This window comes from Notamacropus eugenii, chromosome 1, assembly GCF_028372415.1.
Source record: "Notamacropus eugenii isolate mMacEug1 chromosome 1, mMacEug1.pri_v2, whole genome shotgun sequence".
Classification (NCBI taxonomy): domain Eukaryota; kingdom Metazoa; phylum Chordata; class Mammalia; order Diprotodontia; family Macropodidae; genus Notamacropus; species Notamacropus eugenii.
Genome location: NC_092872.1, coordinates 488,766,688 through 488,784,758, shown reverse-complemented (window position 1 = coordinate 488,784,758; position 18,071 = coordinate 488,766,688). Strand labels below are relative to the sequence as shown.

General features: G+C 39.4%; 1 long non-coding RNA gene across 1 annotated transcript in view; it reads left to right on the top strand.

Annotated features, from left to right (window-relative positions):
* Positions 1–14,531, top strand: part of LOC140526937 (uncharacterized) — a 136,184-nt gene extending 121,653 nt beyond the window's left edge. The window contains exons 3-4 of the long non-coding RNA XR_011974612.1: positions 13,290–13,414; positions 14,122–14,531. This is a non-coding gene — a long non-coding RNA (uncharacterized lncRNA). The remainder of the gene's footprint in view (positions 1–13,289; positions 13,415–14,121) is intronic.
* Positions 14,532–18,071: the final 3,540 nt, after the last annotated feature.

Genomic DNA, 18,071 nt, shown 5'->3' with positions numbered 1-18,071 from the left:
GGCCATCCTTGGTGTCAGGAACACTTGGGTTCAAGTTTTGCTACTCACGCATTCCAGCTGTATGACCATGGGTAATCTGCTTACCTTCCCAGGGTCCCAGACAATTCCTTCCTTCCTTCCTTCCTTCCTTCCTTCCTTCCTTCCTTCCTTCCTTCCTTCCTTCCTTCCTTCCTTCCTTCCTTCCTTCCTTCCTTCCTTCCTTCCTTCCTCCCTCTCTTTCTTTTCATAATCTATTAAAATAAATGTTATTGCTATTTTTTGTTTTTTTCCATCATCAGCTTGTCTCCCAGTATTCCTTCTTCTCCCATCCTTCCAGAGGACCATCTCATACAAGAAGCATTTTTTTATTTTTAAAATTTTAACATTCACTTTAAAAAAATTTTGAGTTCTAAACTTTCTCCTTCCCTCTAATTCCTTCCTCACCCATTAAGAAAGCAAACAATATTATCCTAGGCAGCTTTCTAAGAGTACAAATTTCAGATGAGTTGCTGATTCAAATTGGTGGAGAACTGGGAGTTCTCCATCCCCATGAAATCACAGATTTGCACCCAAAACAAACAAAAAATTTTTAAACTGGTAGACCAGGGAACTATAGATATAGTTAATCAAGATTTTTTACTAAAGCATTTGATAAAGTCTCTCATGCTGGTTTGGTAAAGGAGATGAAGAGATATAGGCTAGAGAAATAATTGAATGACTGACTCAGTATTCCAATGAATCTCTTCATTGTTGATATCTTGAGGCATATTGTAACCCATTCATGGCTGCCCTTCCTGGGTGATTCTTGTGTAAGTCTTCCTACAAGTTTCACAGTGGAAGCCTTCTTTTATGTATCCTGACATCGTGAGGACACCAGTAGAGCACTTGACCTTTCATCCCCTTGCCCATACCATGTGTGATGCCTTCTCCTTGTCAAACATTTCCCCAGTGCTATTCTTCATTCTTACTCTTCTTTGAATTTCCTCTTTGGCTATATGTTTCAGTCTGCACATACTCAACATAAAAAAAGAGTCATTTAAGATTTGATATCTACTTGGAAGAAGGTATTCAGTGCAGTGTCCCAGGGATATGTGCTTGGCTTTGTGCTACTGCATACATTTATCAGTGACTTTGGAAAAAAACCTTAGCTGACATGCTTATTATATTTGTAGATTATGCAAGATGGTATCTGTGGTTAATAGGTTGAATAACAGAGTCAAAATTCAGAAAGACTAGAAGGTTTGGCCAAATTTAATTATATGGAGTTTAACAGATATAAGTGGGACCCCATATGTTTGCATTATGTGATCTTAGGCTGCATCAAGACTAATAGTACCTGGGCTTAAGGAAATGATTATCCCACTATACTCTGCCCTGGTCAGACCATGTTAGGAATACTGTGTTCTCTTTTGGATGCCATATTTTTGGAAAGACATTGAAGCTGTAGAGAGTATCCAGAGGAGGGCAACTAGGTTGGTAAAGGACCATGAGATCAGGCCATATGATGATCCAGCTGGAGGAAAAGAGATATTTGCCCTGGAGGAGACTGAGAGGGGACATGATTGTTATCTTTAAGTATCTGAATTGATGTTGAGGAGAAAGCAGATGTATTCTGTTTGACCTCAGAAGCCAGAACTTGGAGCAATGGGTACAAATTGGAAGAAGGAAAATTTAGGCTCAATATAGAGAAAAACTTCCTAAGAATGTAAGTAGAATGTCCTTGGGAGGTACAGAATTCTCTCTACTGATGATCTTCAAGCAAAGGCTAAAACCTCTTGGTTGTGGTCATGTAGATATGGATTGGACTTTTCAGGTACGGATTGGACCATATAGCTCTTTTGGTTCCTTCCAGCTCTGATATTCTATTATTTCATATGTTCTAATGTTCTGGTCTACTACAAATGCTAGGAGAACATTGAGCTGTTTTACTTTCCCAAAAAGATGAAGGGAATATTGTACAAATAGACATCAATCATACCATTAATCTAGAAGCCTCTTGAGAGTAGGGACTCTCTTTTGTTTTCTTTGTATCCTCAATAATTGGCATATTGTCTGGTTTAATAAATGTTAATTAGCCCTCTTCAACTCTAGCCCTAAGACAGAATGGGGGAAAAATGAAGACAGGATGTGTGAGTGTGTTTAGTCAGGTGGCACTACTGATTTCTTGGGTGCCACCAAAAATACGTTCTCCCCTTCCCCCTCTCTCCAAACTGAGCTGGTTATGTATCCAAATTATATGTAAACCAAATGAATCATCTCCATTTGTATTCTAGTTCATAGCAAAAGAAGAGGGAATTTGACAGCTCCATGGAATGATCCTCCAAAGGATCAATATGTCCTTCCTTTTCCATCTAACTAGTTGGTAAAGCAATTGATCACCAGGGGATCAGACAGGTTAGGATAAACTTTTGTTGTCTTGCTGCCAACATTTTAGCTCTCCTCATTTCCTCCAGCTACCTCTACAGGTCATCAGGGATCATAATAGTTGGAGTAAGTATGAGATGGAAAAATGCAGCTATTGGATCTTCAATGCTTGCTTATCCTTACTTATCTACAACAAAGTGTGGTTAACTTCACATCTCACCTGCCATGTGACCTTGGTGACTCAACCTCTCTCAGTCTTAATTTTCTTCTCTGTCACATGGAGGTTGTAATACACTGCCTATCTCATAAGGTTGTTGGCATACAAATATACACTATTATCATATTATCATAATTATTATGTGAAATGATGTTTGACAATATTGTGAAAGACTATATAAATATGAGATACTGCTCTTATTAAATCACTGAGTTCCTTGGGCCTCCATTTTCTCATCTGTAAAATGGAAATGATACTGCTATGCATGTTCTATGGAAATGCTAGCCCAAATTGATCTCTCCTTTTTCTAAACTATTACCCTTCAGGCTGGTTATGGGAGTTAAAAGATTGACTAACATAGGTGGCAGCACCTTAGAAAGCATAAACTGAGATGTGAATGAATGGAAGATACTATTGTTATTCTTATTATTATTAACCTGTCACTCTTTCTACTAGACCTTGAGACGTCCAGAAAATGGTACATTTTTTTTTTTAGTATGTCTTATAGTCTAAGGCTTTTCCTCCTGCTGAGGCGAATTAGAGAGGATCTGTCTCCGAGTTATACCTATAAAAATGCTGAGCTCCCAGTGCTTAAGCCTTAGCCTCTGCTGCTTCCTGTTCCTCTTAACTTGATTATGTTTAATTTTTTAAATTTTTTTCATCATTGGAGAGGAAACAAGAATTTGTCTCCAGAGTTATGCATTCATCTCCCATGATGGCTCAGCCTGCTTTCCCTATTCTTACACAGCATAATAAAAAGGAAGAAACATGGCTGAACTCTTTTCGATATCATAAGGCTCTTAGTGTTAGTAGGGGGAGGAGACATTTAACTCATAAATTCTGTCCTCTTTCCTGAGCAGACAAAAGGCAGCCAAAGATCCCTGCCTCATCAGCTTCCTCCTTAATGATTTTATTATAAATCTATTTCCTCAGGAGGAGGAGGAGGAGGAGGCAAGAAGCTCTATGAGCTCATTAGTGGGAGGAGGAGGACATGGTCATGGGGTGAGCCAGCCTTCTCTCAAGGGACACACTGATTTTCAAGTGCTTTCCCACTAAATGATGCCAACCTAGGAGAGGCAGGCTATCTTTGCCTCATGCAGATGTGAAAAATCAAGGACCAAACTAGTTTTCATCTCAGGTACAGGGAAGCTAGGAGTCTGAAGCTACCCATTAATAACTCCAATCTATTAAAGACTCCATCTTCCTGGAGTAGCTCTTTACTAATAATGGCTGTCAAGTTCTCCACAGACAAAGATGATACAGCTGTGACTCTGTTTAGATTCTGTTAAACATCTGTCAACAGAAAGTGAAATCTGGCCCATAGCCCAGGTCATGCAACAGTCCAGATGTCTAGTGCTGTACAATCCACCTGTCCAGGCTTTGTGTATTAACATCAAGGTTTTTGTTTTGACCTTTGGCATGGTGTATATGACCCTTTGTGGGACCTATTATTAAGCTCAGGGTGTGTGAGTGTTTATTTACATCTTGGTGAGTACATAGAAGGAGAAAACTGCTTTTTCTGCAGCCTAGACATGCTCACAGACATTTTCAGACTGGAGAAGGGCTGAGTACTGGAGGTGGAGAAGTTGGTAATGAAGATACTAGAGGTAGTTGAAGCACTATGGTTTGATGGAAAGAACCCTAGATTTGGAGTTAGAATAACTGGATTTGAATCTTGGCTCTGGTAGCAAAAAGCTGTGTAACTACAGGCAAGTAACTTCATCTTTTTTGGTCTCCATTATTTTATTTGTAAAATTATGGATTTGACTAGACCTGAGTTCAAATTTGGCTCCAGACAGTTACTAGTTATGTGACTTGGGGCAAATAATTTAACCTCTATCAATCTCAGTTTCCTCAACTATAAAATGGGGATAATAATGGTACCTGCCTCCCAAGGTTGTTGTGAGGATTAAATAGCTTGTCAGCAAGGCACTTAGTATAGTGTCTGGCACAGAGTAGAGGTTTAGTAGACACTTGTTTCCTTCCTTCCTTCCTCCCTTCCTTCTCTAAGTTCTAGGATTTTGTGTGTTGGTGGGGAGAATTCAGGATTTGTCTCCCTTTCCTTTCTCTTAAACAATGTTGCTGACCTGATGTTAGTAAGGCATATTGCTTTAAGTTGTTTTTTCACTCATAACGGGGATGAACCATGCTAAGTCATCTTTATTTTTCCCCTGATCTGTTCCTCATGCCCTTTTGTGATTCATAACATCTTTAGTGGAGCAGTACTTTCCATGGCATGGGATTGATAGGCATCCACCATTAAGTATTTATTAAGGTTCTACTTTGTACTCAGACTTGTATAAAGTAGTCAGAGAAATAATAAGCGAGCCTGTGACCTAAAGTGGCAATATGGTATGGTGGATAGAATGTTGGACTTGGAGTTGGGTTTTAATCTAGCCTCACATACTTGCTAGCTATAAGATCCTGGGTAAATCACTTCTTCAGCCTCAATTTCCTCAGTGCATTCCAAAGTGCACTGGAGTTCAATGTGTAGCTAGCCTACTGTAACCTAACCTGCAATCCCTTCCTAACCGTATTAGACAAAGGATGAACATTCAATAATAAAGAAGAATTTGAAATAGTTTTAGAAAGAAAACCAAAACTGAAGGCATTATTTGCATCTTGTACAACCCAAACAACACAAATTCAGGGGCACGACAAATCATTAGCCATGTGACCATGGGTAAGTCATTTAACCACTCTGATAATGTTTCCTTATTTTTAAAAAGAAGTGGTTGGACTTGATCACTTTTAGGGTCCCTTATGGCTCTAAATCTATGATCTTGTTACCCTCACTGGGCAAACAAGACTCCCCAATACAAGAAAGACAAAAATAAAGTCAAGAGTATGCCAGAACTAGCTCTAACTAGCTTGTGAATCCATTATTAAATTTTCAGTGTGAGCATTGATACCTTAGAAATACATGATCGAAGGTTGAGTTAGTATTTTGTTGATTGTCTATTCTTCTCTATGAACATTGCTTGAGCTCAATAGGTGTACTGTAGAAAGCTCAAAGAATGAAGCCACCACTAGGCTAGAGGCCTGGTGACTGTAGGATGATGATGATGATGGTGGTGATGGTGATGACGATGGTGGTAGTGGTTGGGGTGATGATGATGATGCTGGTGAAGGTGATGATGATGATAATGGTGATGAGGATGATGATAATGATAATGATAATGATGATGATATAGCTGGCAGTCTATATAGCTCTTTAAGGTTTGCAGAGTGCTTTACATCCATTACCTTATTTGAGTTTCATGGCGTTCTTGGACAAAGTGTCCAGATGTATGGTACAGGCAGTGTTACAAGAATTCAGAGAAGAAAGAGACCAGTATTATTATTAAATAAACTATTAACACTTATGATTATAATAACTTACATTTGTATTCAGTTGTTGAGTTGTGTCTGACTTTTCAAATGGAATCATTTAGGGTTTTCTTGGTAAAAATACTGCAGTACTTTGCCATTTCCTTCTTCAGTTCATTTTACAGATGAGGAAACAAGCAGGGTTAAGTGACTTGCCCAGGGTCACGCCAGATTTGAACTCAGGAAGATAATCCAGGCAAGGCAATCTCTCCACTGCACCACCTAGCTACCTCATTTACATTTAGTATAGCATTTTAAATTTAAAGTACTTTAAGTGCCCTATCTCATTTGAGTTTCACAAAAGGAATGAGGTAAGTACTATAAGTATTATCTTCTCTTTTTTTACAGATAAGAAAACTAACATTCAGAGAGGTTAAGGAACTATCTGATAGTAGCTATCCAAGTACAATTTGAACTCAGTTCTCCTTGACATGAAGTGAAACAATCAGTCTGCTATGCCAAGCTGCCTCTCCACATGGGAATAACACAAAACTAAGTGACTCAAAATATGCATAGAACCTATAACCTATAACCTTGATTTAATCAACCTTGTGTTCTAACCAACTGAGCTAGTTTGCCTAGAGTCTGAGCTTGTCCTGTTCTTGTATACATCCTAGTGATTTCTGTTAATGATACAAGAAGTATAGAATTTGAAATCATCGGGGTTTATATTTCTGTGATGCTTTGTCCTTCTTCAAGGAATCTCATTTGATCTCAGGATTTTTATTCCCATTTTACAGATGAGGAAATTGAGGAAGTGACTTGTTCAAGGTAATACAGGGAGCCATTAATTAGCAGACCAAAATTAGGAATTAAGTCTTTTGCATTCTAATCCAGGTACTTAATAAATCCCTTCCTTCCTTCCTTCCTTCCTTCCTTCCTTCCTTCCTTCCTTCCTTCCTTCCTTCCTTCCTTCCTTCCTTCCTTCCTTCCTTCCTTCCTCCTTTCCTTCCTTCCTTCTGTCTCATCTAATTATCTTTCACTTTAGGAACCCCATTCTCTCAGCTAAATAAAACATTTACCATAATAAGACTGAGGCAATGTTGAATCCCACATTTTTCCCTGGAAATGATTTTTAAAAAATAAGAGAACTATTTAAAAACTCTATCTGGTTGTTATCTGAGTGGAGAAGTACTGACTTGCCAATGTTGCTGGGTGAGACATTTAAAATGAATAAATAATGCAAATTCTTCCACCTGCGTTGCCAAATAGGGTTAGCATTCCAACCTCTCAAAGATTCATTTTTAAGGCATTCACTAGCTTCCCAAATGAAATTTCCTAGAACCTGAGATCTGGAAAGAACTCCAGCAAAGCATTCTACCTATTTCCCTGCCTTAGAGCAGGGGTGCATTTCTCCCACTCTAGTTCCAAGCTCTGCCCTCCCTTCTGAACCTCCCTCCTTTCTCCATTTCACATTGTCTTCTTACTTCATCTTTGCCTGCTTGAGGGCCTCCTTCTGGCCATTCTTCTTTTTTCAACTGTTGTCCCTAGTTACTTTGTAGGAGCTATCAAGTGGCACCTCCGTACAGCGCCCTACTTAAAAACGTTCAATGAATACTATTTAGCAGGTAGGTGTCTCTGGAGTACATGCTGACTACTTGTTCAGAGAAGGGAGGAGTTTGGAGAAGAGGGAAGTGACTGTAGGCTGGAATTATAGAGAGATAATCTTGATAGCAGTGAAAATAAGGTTGGAGAAGGAAGATTATAGAAAAACAACTGCTAGGAAAGAGTTTGTGATTGATTCTGAGGACAATTGAGAGTTTTAGAGTAGGAGAGAGATAATGAAAGCAGCAATTTAGCAAGGTAAAATTGATGATGGCGATAGGGGCACTATAGTCTGGAGACAGTGTGGGACACTGAAAAGAACAGTGGCTCTGAAGTGAAAAGGCCTGGGTTTGAATCCCAGCTGGGTTACTCACTACTTGACATCAAGTCCTCTTTTTTTCTACCATATCAGTCTGTGGTCTTAAGTCTCTTGTAACTCTAAAGCTCTGATTGTGGCCATGAGAAAAACCTTATCCTTTGCCAGCTGATTTCTTGCTGAAGCGTAGATAAGCAGGATCCTGAAATCTCCACCCCCTTATTTTTTACTAGCTTTTAAAGGCCTGGAGCTAAGCTTAGCCCAGGCTTCCGTATTGTCTTATGACAGAAAAACTCAACCACGAATCAGAAACATGTGCAACACTATTCCTCTATCTGCAATTTAAAGTCCTTGCTTTGCTGGAGTTGCTGAAAAGGTACAGGTGATACTATTAAGAATTCATTATTTTTGTTGTGAATTTTGAATTCTTTCTACTCTTTGTACAAGTTGTTTGGATGTTAATGGAGCCTCAACATAAAACCTCCATTCCCTGTCAGACTGGGCTCAATTTCAGCATGACTCCTTAAGGGCTAGGATAATCATAGCTATGATAACAATATCTAGCATTTAAATAGTGTTTTACAAATATTATCTAGTTCTATCCTCACAATAGCCCTGGGAGGTAGGTGCTATTCTCTCCATTTTGTTGTGGTTCAGTAGTATTCAGTTGTGTTCCTGACTTTTTGTGCTCCCTTTTGAGTTTTCTTGGCAAAGATCCTGGAGTGGTTTATCATTTCCTTCTCCAGCTCATTTTGCAGATGAGGAAAATGAGACAAATGGGGTTAAGTGACTTGACCAGGGTCACATAGCTAGTAAGTATTTGAAGCCAAATTTGAACTCAGGAACTATTTTAAACAAATTAAAACTGGGAGAAAAAAAGTTAAAACTGGGAGGGGGGGAAACCAGTTAAAACAGTTTAGACCAGTTAAATCTATTAAAAAAAAAAACCCAATCAAAATAAAAAAAAAACCAGTTAAAAACCAGAAAAAACCAGTTTAAACCAATCTAAACTGGAAAAAAAAACTGTCTTGAGTGGAAAAAACTGTAAAAAAAAAACCACCAGTTAAAACTTGAAAATAACAGTCTAAACTGGAAAAAAAAAAAGCCAGTTAAAACCAGGAAAAAAAAAGAAAATGTTTAAACCAGTGTAAATCAGAGGAAACAACAGTCTAAACTGGAAAAAAAAGTTAAAACCTGTTAAAACTGGGGAAAACAAAACAAAAAAAACAGAACCAGTTAAAACTGGAAAAAAAGTATAAACTGTTAAAAACCAGTTTGCACCAATTAAAACCAGTTAAAACCCATTAAAACCAGAAAAGAGGAACAGTTGGACCAGTTAAAACTGGAAAAACCCAGTTTAAATCAGTTAGCATTATTTTTAATTGGGAGGAACGATAGAAAGCATCATTCCTTCTCAGTTCCTTCCTCTAATGAAATAAATAGGATTCAATAAAGTGACTTGCTCATACAGGTAAGATCATAGGATCACAAAATGTAGATTGTTGTTGTGCTTTGTCCTTCATTCTTGAAGAGGACCTTGACATCAAGATGATGATGTGACTTGCAGTGGACTTTGATTTGAGTGAGGGAGGGCTGTGCAAGGTCACCTTCTTTTCACTTTCTTCTCCTGAGCCATCTGTATCCAGAGGCCTGATATTCATCAGGAAGGCTGGAGATGACTCAGGATGCAATGGAAGACCCTGGCCTTTCAGGCTAAGGTCTTACAGCATTCTCATTTTGAGTGAGATACACCCATTCAACGAATAGACTTCTTTAAGTAGTTGCTCAAAGGATGGCCCATTTAATAAAAAAAAAAATCAAACTGGGAGGAGAAGCCCCTCAGGGTTCCTGGGTAAAAGAGAAACAATTACTATTAGTATTTAAGAAAGAGAAAACTAAGACCCAGAGAGAAGAAATGATTCACCCAAAGTCATAGTTAGTAAATGGCAGAGCCTGAATTTGAACCTAGGTCTTCTGACTTTGTATCTGGTAGGCCCTAGTACACAGACAGTTTGGCACTTGATTATCATTGACACTACTATCTTCTTCAGTCCAGTGCTGCTCATGCCTGTTATCACCTTCCTCAAGGATCTTGCACATTCATCCTGAGCTCCTTTTGTATCCTATTTTTCTAACTTGGCTAGTGCAAAGTAGGTGTTCAGATAAACCCTGCTGAGTGAACTAAAAGCCCTAAAGAAAGGAGAAGTTCTGGGCACAGTGAGGGGGTTTTCTCTGGTTCCACAGATCATAAATTTAGAGCTGGAAGGGGCCACAGAGATTATGCAGGCCAACCTCCTCGTTTTACAGACTGGAAAATTGGAGCCCAGCCAGGTCAAGTGATTTATCCTTGGTACCATGCAAGTGGTTAATGGGAGAGCTAGGATCTGAAACCCCTTCTCCTTATTCCAAATGCAGGGCCCTCTCTCCACTGTACCATGCCATTTCCCTACCCTGGAGCTCAAAGCCACTCACATAGTGCTTAGCACAGTTCCTGGCACACACGTAGGAGTTTAATTAATGCTTATTGATTGACTGACTGCATCCATCCACTGTTCACACGGAGCTCAGTCCTCACATCAGAAGCATCAGAAAGAGACCTGGTCTCTCACAGAGGCACCCCAGCATGAAGCCTGCTCGCAGCATCCCAGATCTTTAAGGCCAGAGAGACCCAGGGCAGAAGAATGTCTCCCACTTGTGCTTCTGGTGCTCTCCTCCCTCACTAGCCTAAGAATTTCTTTTAGGTGCTTATATATGGCTGCTGTGGATAAAATAACCTGGGGCATTTTTTCAGACAACTAATGAGTGTTAATATTCTACAGTCAGAGAACAGAGGCACCAGGACACCGGGAGGTGTCTTGCCTGTGGCTCCTTGAGTCAGTCAGGAGCAAAAGTAGGAGGGAAATCTATAATAGGTGGGCAGAGGCTAGTGTAGTTACCTCCCCTGCTTTGGTCAAGATGAGTGGTGTAGACTTTGTCAATAAAATGCCCAAAATAGCCTCCTTGCCCTTTTGGAAATACCACAGTAAGAAAAAAATCCCCCCAAACCAGTTTTCAGTCCCTAAGATGGGGGAATTCCTTGGGAGGAACGCATACAGAAGGAGAGGATGAAAGGAGGAAGCTGGCAGCAAGAGGTATCTTTCTTTTCTTAATTCTCACACTTTTTCATTACCTTCTGACTTTTCCCCAGGTAAGCCAAGTCCCTCTGTGAAATTTACTCTCCATACAAGGAATTTAAAAAAAAAAAAAGTCTGGACAGAATTCCCAGTGAGGAAACTCCCTCCACTACTGTAGTTACCTTACTTATTATCTCAGGTGCTAAGTTGCTAGTGGCACTGAGAATTTAAGTGACTTGCCCAGTGTCACATAACAGCCATATATCAGAAGCAGCACTCCATGCTGGCCCTCTGTCTACTGTACCACTTTTTAAGGGATTATTATAATCATTATACCCATTGATTTTTAAAGGATGGTCTACCATGACAGAGGGATCTTGGACATTCCTCTGGATTTAGAAAGAGGCCCTGGGATGCTCCAAAATTTTCTGAGAGGCAAAAGGCATCTCAAATGTCTGAACTTTTCTGAATACATCTGTACCCAATACTCATCACCACTTATTAGAATGTAAGAAGCAAACAAGCAAACAGCCTTCTTCCTTGCCTTCCTTTCATCTCTACATAGCGCTGAATTCCCCTCCTTGGGCCAGAAATATTGTGATACAGTTGCTGGCAAAATGGGACATCAGGTACACATCATAAAGGCCTTGAATTACTGTGTCAAATGCCCTGCAGAATTCTGGGGAAAACAAATAAGCTATTTGTCACCCTCCCTCTAACTAATAAAAGGCGTCCAATCTCCCTCTACACATTATCAAGACGGATGGGCAAGATGGATCATTTCCTGTATGTACCAATCAAATCAAAAGTATTTCCCTTTCCACTCACTGCTCACAGCACAAGAATAATGACAACTTTTGAAACCCAGCCCTGGAAGGAAGTGTATATTTGCCCTGGTTGCTTGCTGGCCATTCCAGTGACATTTTACAACATGGCCTTATGTGCAGAATTTCTAGCCTGTGCAATGCTAGCCTGAGCCAATTTCTAACCATCTTCCCTTCACCTCCCTAGAACATCATGCAAACTTCTCCCCAACATGAACCTTTGCTCCAGTCGGGCTGGTCTTGTCACTCTTTTCTCTTCCCACTCATTCCTTCTTTGAGACCATTCCTAGGATCATAGGATTTAGGACATAAGAAAGGACCATTAGAAATCATTTGGTCCAACTCCCTAATTCAAATATAAGAAAACTGAGTCCCAGAAAGGGGAAATGACTTACATCTAGTACAAAGCAGAGCAAGGATGTCAACCCACATCTTTTGACAGGGTTCTATAGCCTAGATGCCATATGTCAAGTCTATCCATAACAAGTATGGGTAAGAACAGGGTGAACTCAAGATGCAAGGAGGTAAGTTTGACCTCAAAAAGTATTGCTGAGATGTTATGGGATTATACTGATGACTGGAATATGTCTCTGAAAGGATATAGCTTGTTAAAAATGTTCAGAATAGATGAAGAGAGCCAGCATAGCATGGTAGATGCATACGCTGTTCTTGTGGATAGAAAAGACCTGAGTTCAAGTTCTCCCTCTGACACACCCTGGGCAAGTCTCTTAACCTTTCAATATTCTGGGAGTCTAGGTAACTCTCTAAGGCTCTAAGTCACAGTGAAGGTGCCTCTTTGCACTCAGAGCAGGAGTTTCCTTGCCTGGAAGTCTCTTAAACTAATGAAATCCTGGGTCCAGTCTCTTTCTTATTCAGAATAGATATAAAAGGGTGATATTCTATATGAAGAAGATATATTCATGAAGAACTCCAGAAACCTGATGTGAGGGATATAATGTGAGCATTTGGGTGGATATTAAGGAAAATAAAAATGAGAAATGATATTGCCATGAGAAGATACTACAGACCATATGGAAAGAAGGAGAAATTGGAAGAATTTGAGAAACCTGGAACGGAGTATGATATTGTAGTGATAGAGCACTTCAGCTATCCTTACTCACATCAGCTAGAACTTGCTCTTTCTGCCAGAAAAACAGAATGACTGAGAAATTCGTGACTTGCTTTAATGATAATTACTTACTTTCAAAGGTGGGGAAATTGACAAGGGGAACAGCTATTCTATTTTTTATTTCAATTTTTATTGATACCTTTTGTTTTTACATCCTTTACATTTATGAGTAAATTCCTTCCCAGGAAGTCAATTATATAACAAATAACAAAACGAAAGAGAAAAAAACAGGTCAGTAAAATGAATCAACCCACTATTAAATCTGACTATGTCCATAACGATGTCCCCTACCTCTGTAAAGAGGGGAGTGAGGTACATTTTCTCATCTCTTCCCTGGGTTATCACTACTCTTCTTTACAGTGATGTGGTTGTAGTCATTGTTGACCATATTTTCCCAATTCATTTAAATTGATTCTTATAATTGTTTCTATAGGTCTGAGGAATTGACATCCTGCACTTGGTTCTGACCATCAAGGAAGAAATGGTTGCTGAAAGAGAAATGGGAGGAGCTTGGGGGACAAGAGGACATGCCATAATGGAGTTCATGATAAAGGAGAGGTAAATTGTGATGGATAACTCAGACTTTGAGTAAATGTGTTTCAAAAGCTTTAGAGAAAATCAGATTGCTAACTGTTTTGGGGGGCAGGGAGAGGAGTAGGGAGGGAGGGATAGAATTTGGAACTCAAAATTTTAAATAAAAGAATGTTAAAATTGTTTTTAGATGTAATTGGGAAAAAATAAAATATTTTTTAAAAAAGCTTTGGAGAAAGAATGAAAAGGGTAGCACAGTAAATAGAGAGCCTACCTTAAAGCCAGGAAAAAAGCCAGACAAACCAACCCTATATTTATTAAGTCCTTATTATGTGCTAGATACTGTGCTAAGCCATGGGGATATGAATAAGCAGAAACAGAATAAATAGGATTGAATGGTATGGCGTTCTTTGGGGAATGTTGGCTTAAGAGGGAGGAGAAGTTCTCAAGAAACAAATCCTGGAAGATACAAACAGAAATGATTCCAATGAGAATGGGAAGCTGCATAAAGAAATCAATGTGACTTGCAGTGGTTGCTTATTGACCAACTCAGATTTTAATAAGACATATAAAGAAAATAGAAGCAAAGGCAGGTTAGACAAGGATGAATACAAAAGAAAAGTACAGTCCTGTCAGAATAGTGAGTGGATGACCCATACACCTTAGAATAAAACGAGACTAGTAATGAATGTGAAGGTCAATAAAGAAATGCTTTTTTTCCCTTTTTTTTAAAGCTACATGGTAGCCTGAGGACCATTATAGAAGAGGAAGATCACTGCTTGGGTGGTATGAGATAATGATAGCCAATAATGTTGAGAAGGCTGAACTGTCCCAAGGAAAATGATCTTTGGATTGAATAAAGTAATGAATTAAAAAAAACTCTTTATTTATTAAGTGCCTTCTATGTATTAAGAACTGTTTTAGGCATTAGGGATGCAAATTTAATAATGAGAATATCTATCCTCAAGAAGCTTACAATTTCATTGGGGAAAAACGCATCTGGAGAGTGGTAGACAGTGAAAGGAGTTGTGGTCTCACATTAGATTGTGGAGTCCTTGAGGAAAGGGACTGGTTTTTATATCCCTAGTGCTCAGTAGAGTGCTAGGACTAGGACATGCTTAATACATGTTTATTGATTAATCGATCTGGGGAGTTACAGAGATGGCAAGTAGACTACTAGGGTCGTTGAGTATCCTACCTTTTCCAGTGAATTTTTCTACATTTTTTTTCTATTTGTCTGATTCTACTTTTTTAAGGAGTGGATTTTTGTGCCTCTATTTTTTTTTTTTTTACCATTGTTCTATTTTTTTTAAGATGTTGCTTTCTTCAGTATGTTTTTGCCTCTTTTACCAATCTTTTGACTCTTATTTTATGATAGTCTTGTATCATTCTCATTCCTTTTCCCAATTTTTCATCTTTTTTTCTTATTTGATTTCTAAAATCCTTTTTGAGCTCTTCCAGATCCTGACACCAATTCCCATTTTTTTTTGAGTCTTTAGATGTAGCTGTTTTGACTTTATTGCCTTCTTCTGAGATTTTATTTTAATCATCCCTGACACCATAGTAACTTTTTAATGGTCAGTTTCTTTTCTGTTGTTGTTTGCTCATTATTCCAGCCTATTTCTTGAGTTTAATTTTATGTTAAAGTTGGACTCTTGTCTGGTGATGGAGAGGGCACTGTTCCATGCTTAGGGTTTTTCATGCTACTGTTTTCAGAGCAGGTCCTGGGCATGTGTAAATTTTTAGTTCTTTCAAGATGGTATGCTATGAGGAGATATGTAGTCACTGCTTTTCTGGCCTGTGCTCTGGTCTGTGAGTGACCACAAACACTCTTTTCCTCCTTGAAACTATGACCAGGCTTCCTGTTCCTGCTAGTATTCCTCCTTGCTCTGGGACTGTGACCTAGAATTGCATATGGGCAATGAAACAGTCTTGTACTCAGTGTCAACAAAGGGTCCACTCTAATGAATCTCCTTCTGACCAACTATCCAACCCCTTTACTGTCTGTGAGCTGAGAGCTCCCTGCTGCCACCAACTCAGTCACCCCAAGGACTGCTGAGGACTTGCTGGAGCCCTGCTTGTTCTGGATTACATTTTCCTCTCAACCCAATGTGACAGATCTTTCCTTCTGACTTTCTAAGTTATCTTGGGCTGGAAAATTGTTTCACCTCATTCTTCTGTTGTTTCTGTCACTCTAGAATTCATTCTGAGGTGTTATTTTAAATTGTTTGAAGAGAATTTGGGAGAGCTCAGGTGAGTCCCTATGGTAATATTAATTAGATTATGGTTTCTAGAATAAAAGGTAAAAAATGGGATATAGGTGAGAAGGAGGGAACTACACTTGTTTTAGAGGGACTCATGGAAAGTTATCTGGGATTGATGGCTGAGTAGTATGTGAACTTAGTCAAGCCCTGGCTTATTATACTGGGTTGGATAAGTTGACAGTTACTCATCAATTAGAACAGCTGAATGATTGTCTTCCCCAGGGAGTGGGGTAGGGCATGGTTTCTGGTGTTCTGTTCCTGGACAATATTGATCCAAACGGGGAGAAGAGGGATGGGAGCTGTACACATGGCAAGATGGAGATATATAGGACAAAAATGTTCAACTTGGGCTTGAAATTGAAAATAAGCAAAGAGATAGTAATAAAACACCCAAGTGACCTCAATGACTTAAAATCATCAAGCCCAGAAGAACCATCTCTCAAGATACCGAAAAACTGACATAACAAATGACAAAACTGGTATTGGTGATGTTTGAAAGAGCTTGCTACCTGAACAGGGTGCTTCAAAACTGGAAAAAGGCATATATCCTGATTTTCAAAACAGGAATCTGAATCTCCAAATTATAGGCTTTATGTATATATACATATATATGTATGTATGTATGTACATATGAAATTATGTATTGTGTTATATTATATTAATTATGTATATATACACACATATACACATATGATAAAATTCTAGAAAGAAGTATTGAAAAGATGATTTCTCAGTATTTGGAAAGGGAAACAATGATAACTAGAAACTAAAATGGCTTCATCAAGAACAGATCATGTGGGGCGGTGGAGCCAAGATGGCAGACTAGAAAGACACACTTACGCAGGGTCCTCCCCACAGCCCATAAAATATCTGTAGAGAGGGACTCTCAACAAATCTTGGAGCAGCAGAAGTGAAGAACAACAGAGTGGAGATTTCCAGCCCATGGTGACCTGAAAGGCCCATGGAAAAGTCAGTTGCACCAGACGCAGAGCCAAGCATAGAGCCTAGCCCAGCCCAGACTTGGCCAAGCAGCACAGCGAGATGAGACTCTGAGAGGAGGACACCTCGGGGGCGGAATCTCCAGTCTCAGTAGCGGGGTACTCAGATCCCTTGGCCCAGAGGCACCAAAGGTCAGCGACAGGGTTTTATTAGCAGGCCAGGAAGGGAGAAGGGCCTTCCCATAGCTCCAGCAGCAGGCAGCAGCCACAGAGCCTACACAGCAGCCCATATGGAAGCTCCATTGTTGGAGCTTAAAAACCCCTGGGGGCATTGAAGAGCTGAGTCTTGCCTCCACCCTGCAAGGAGGCCCTGGGGAAGTTGGTCTTTGTCTCAAACTGAATGGTGGCCCTGCCCATCCACCTTATCTGATAATCAACCCCCAGTGCTGACTTGGGAACTGGAGGCCAGGTGGCTGTGGAGAGGTAACTGCTAAAATTCTGGGCATAAAAATCCTTCTCTGCATCCACACGCTTGATTGTGCCACTTTGGAGGAACTGAGATCTCACAGATTCCAAGAGTATACCCTACTCTTGACAAAGGACCCAAAAGTCAAGTAACTGGTTGGGAAAATGCCCAAAAAGGGGAAAAAAATAAGACCATAGAAGGTTACTTTCTTGGTGAACAGATATCTCCTCCCATCCTTTCAGATGAGGAAGAACAACGCTTACCATCAGGGAAAGACATAGAAGTCAAGGCTTCTGTATCCCAAACATTCAAAACAAATATTCAATGCACTCAGGCCATGGAAGAGCTCAAAAAGGATTTTGAAAATCAAGTTAGAGAGGTGGAGGAAAAACTGGGAAGAGAAATGAGAGAGATGCAAGAAAAGCATGAAAAGCAGGTCAACACCTTGGTAAAGGAGACCCAAAAAAATGCTGAAGAAAATAACACCTTGAAAAATAGGCTAACTAAATTGGCAAAAGAGGTCCAAAAAGCCAATGAGGAGAAGAATGCTTTCAAAAGCAGAATTAGTCAAATGGAAAAGGAGGTCCAAAAGCTCACTGAAGAAAATAGTTCTTTAAAAATTAGAATGGAACAGATGGAGGCTAATGACTTTATGAGAAACCAAGAAATCACAAAACAAAACCAAAAGAATGAAAAAATGGAAGATAATGTGAAATATCTCACTGGAAAAACAACTGACCTGGAGAACAGATCCAGGAGAGACAATTTAATTATGGGACTACCTGAAAGCCATGATCAAAAAAAGAGCCTAGACATCATCTTTCATGAAATTATCAAGGAAAACTGACCTGATATTCTAGAACCAGAGGGCAAAATAAATATTGAAAAAATCCACCAATCACCTCCTGAAAGAGATCCAAAAAGAGAAACTCCTAGGAACATTGTGGCCAAATTCCAGAATTCCCTGATCAAGGAGAAAATATTGCAAGCAGCTAGAAAGAAACAATTCAAATATT